This window comes from Uranotaenia lowii, chromosome 3 (genome assembly GCF_029784155.1).
Source record: "Uranotaenia lowii strain MFRU-FL chromosome 3, ASM2978415v1, whole genome shotgun sequence".
Taxonomy (NCBI): domain Eukaryota; kingdom Metazoa; phylum Arthropoda; class Insecta; order Diptera; family Culicidae; genus Uranotaenia; species Uranotaenia lowii.
Window position 1 is genome coordinate 237,573,039 of NC_073693.1, and position 2,639 is coordinate 237,575,677.

At 38.2% G+C, this 2,639-nt stretch overlaps 1 pseudogene; it reads left to right on the plus strand.

Annotated features, from left to right (window-relative positions):
- The first annotated feature begins 874 nt into the window (after positions 1 to 874).
- LOC129753199 (uncharacterized) overlaps positions 875 to 2,639 on the plus strand; it is a 91,905-nt pseudogene continuing 90,140 nt past the window's right edge.

Sequence of the window (2,639 nt, forward strand, 5' to 3'; positions counted from 1 at the left end):
CTTGGTGACCCAAAAGACACTGAAAAAACATATAGGAGCATATTTTTTTTTGCAGCGGTCTAATGTACATTTTCATATGTTCTTCATAATCAATACAAGACATTCATCAGTTCTGCGATTTAAGAGCGGGTTACCAAGCACAAATAACAAAGGGCACTACATCAAGACCTATAAATATTATGTCGATTAATACAAGCGTTTTTAAAATCCGAATGACAGTTTGAGATACTATAAAGATATTTCCAGAAATAGTATAAACAACTCAGATACATTTTTAAAATAGAGAATGCTGCTCGTATACTAAATCACTATACTCACTATACTTTGAACATAACGAACAAAGGTGCTTTACATTTTTGAGGGCATTTTAAAATATTTTTAATAATTTCTGAATACTTACCGATATTTATAAAAAAAGTAATCAAATCAAAACAACAATCATGATAAAATCGAGCGTGAATTAGGCGAGTATTGAAAAAACCGAGCAGTGATAAAATCGAAAAACTACCGAATTCAACGAAATTAAGATTATGATTATTATCGGAGAATCTGTACTAAAATTGGTAATATGGTTTGTGAACTGCAATCTGATTTTCACAGAAATGAATATTTAAATTATCAGTTATTACTACAGAATTAATTTGCTTTGTTAACCTAATAACCAACATGTAATTTTGAAAGTTCTCGGTTTTACTATATATTTTGGTAATTTACTGTTAATATTACACATGTGTTCTTCTCTCAAATAATGTAGCATCAAATAGAATTTCTTGCTATTTTTATCTAATGAACTGAGAAAATTGATCTTCTCCTATGCTCTATGTTTCAAGTAGCAGTGCTTAGTTTAACCACATATTTCTTTTTATTTTCTTTCAGGATAATTGAATCGGCGAATTTTTAGCTGTTTCTTTCCAACAGGTAAGACATTTTTAATTTTCCAGGATCTTCTCTCGGAATGCTTCAACAAGATTTTAGAGACAGGAACCTACCCTGAATGTCCTAGGACAGCTAGAGTTATTCGAATATTCGAATCTGGAGATACTTTCGATGTAAATAACTACCGTCCCGTATCAACTTTAAGCATTTTTAGTAAGGTTTTCGAAAAGCTTTCAATAACCAGAATAAATAGCTTTCTGAACGAAAATTACGGTTTTTAAAATCTTCAATATAAGTTTAAATCTGGATCAAGTGCGCTTACATCCAACAGCGGATTGCTGGATTCACAAACTGGCTTTCTGCGGCGGAGAAGGTGGACAAGGTGGCTGTACAAAATCTGATTGCAGGAGTTAAGAGTAAAGCCCGGCAATTTGGATTTGGAAAAGCGGAGGAATAACTGAATATTTTTTCCTGAATTTTATACTAATTAAACTAGAAAAAGAAATTTAATTTGATTTTTTAAATAAACGATTTCACCGATTTACACGCGTTTTCCCTTGACCAAATTTTGACCGTATCACCCTTTAGTTGTCGAAAAAAAAAGATTCAAAAAACCAAGAGCATGCAGAGTTCAAAAGCTCTTCGTGAGTCATCTGGATTTCTTGGTGCCGCCATTTGTTAATCATGAATGTATTTAGATACTTCTGTTTGATACCGGTCAGGCCAGAGGCTACACTTGATTGGTTTGAGTTCCCTTCCCGTACGCCATTCTCGATAGGTAAGTGCCCCTTCACAGGACGCAGCAATCATTAGCGATGATTAGCAAACGCCTCAAGAGACCATGTCACATTCCTCAATTTTTCTTTTCCGTTCTAAAAGTCGTCAACTTTGGAGTTATAGTGAAAGGGCGTATCTACAGATTAGGATGTCATCATTGGAGTTTAATTTTTTGTTTTTTTTTTAAAGCCTTTGAACCTTTCGGATTTGCGGATCCCTTACGCGTGGTTCCCCATATAAATACATACGTGAAAAACTCGTCATTCACTGGAATCAATATTTAATGGCGACGATCGTCTGGCGCAAAGTTCCCTGAAGCGTGTCCAATGCGTATCTGAAAGGCTACCGTTTGGCGTTCGGAGCTAGTCAGCGGAATAAACACGTGTTTTATGTCGAGGCGGCGACTCCGTGGAAAGACTCGCAAACTGGTCACCAAGCCGCACAATTTCGTTCAAGGCCAAATCGGACCTGATTGTGAATTATTAATTCAAGCCGCGCGCCTTCGCTGAGCGCCTTCTGATTCGCACAGAGTTGTGGTCACTGATCCATTGACCATACTGCCACACTGGTACCAGTGCAATGGACATATACTCGTTTAGTATGCGCCCGGACCGCTACTTTGGCGCTTAGTTGGCCGCATGCCGAGGTCATCTGATTGGATCAAATACCGGTGATAAACCACGCCCTTCCTTGACCTCGGCGAATGACTTCTTGCGCCTCACAGACCGCCTCAAAAGTGCAACAAAAGCAACGACTTTTATGATGACGACGACGACAACGGATGGCCATTACTGGGGCAATTAAGTCGACCGTTTTACAGGTGCATTTTTTTTTCACCTCCTGCACTCTCGGAACGGTGGAAATCGAACATGGATGGGTGATGATAACCCCCTAACAGCCTCAGAATTGCTGCGCGTTAATCTGCGCCGAACTGGCTGAAATTGCCCGGTTAGGGTTGTGCAAAATATTGTTGCTGATCTCGGTTA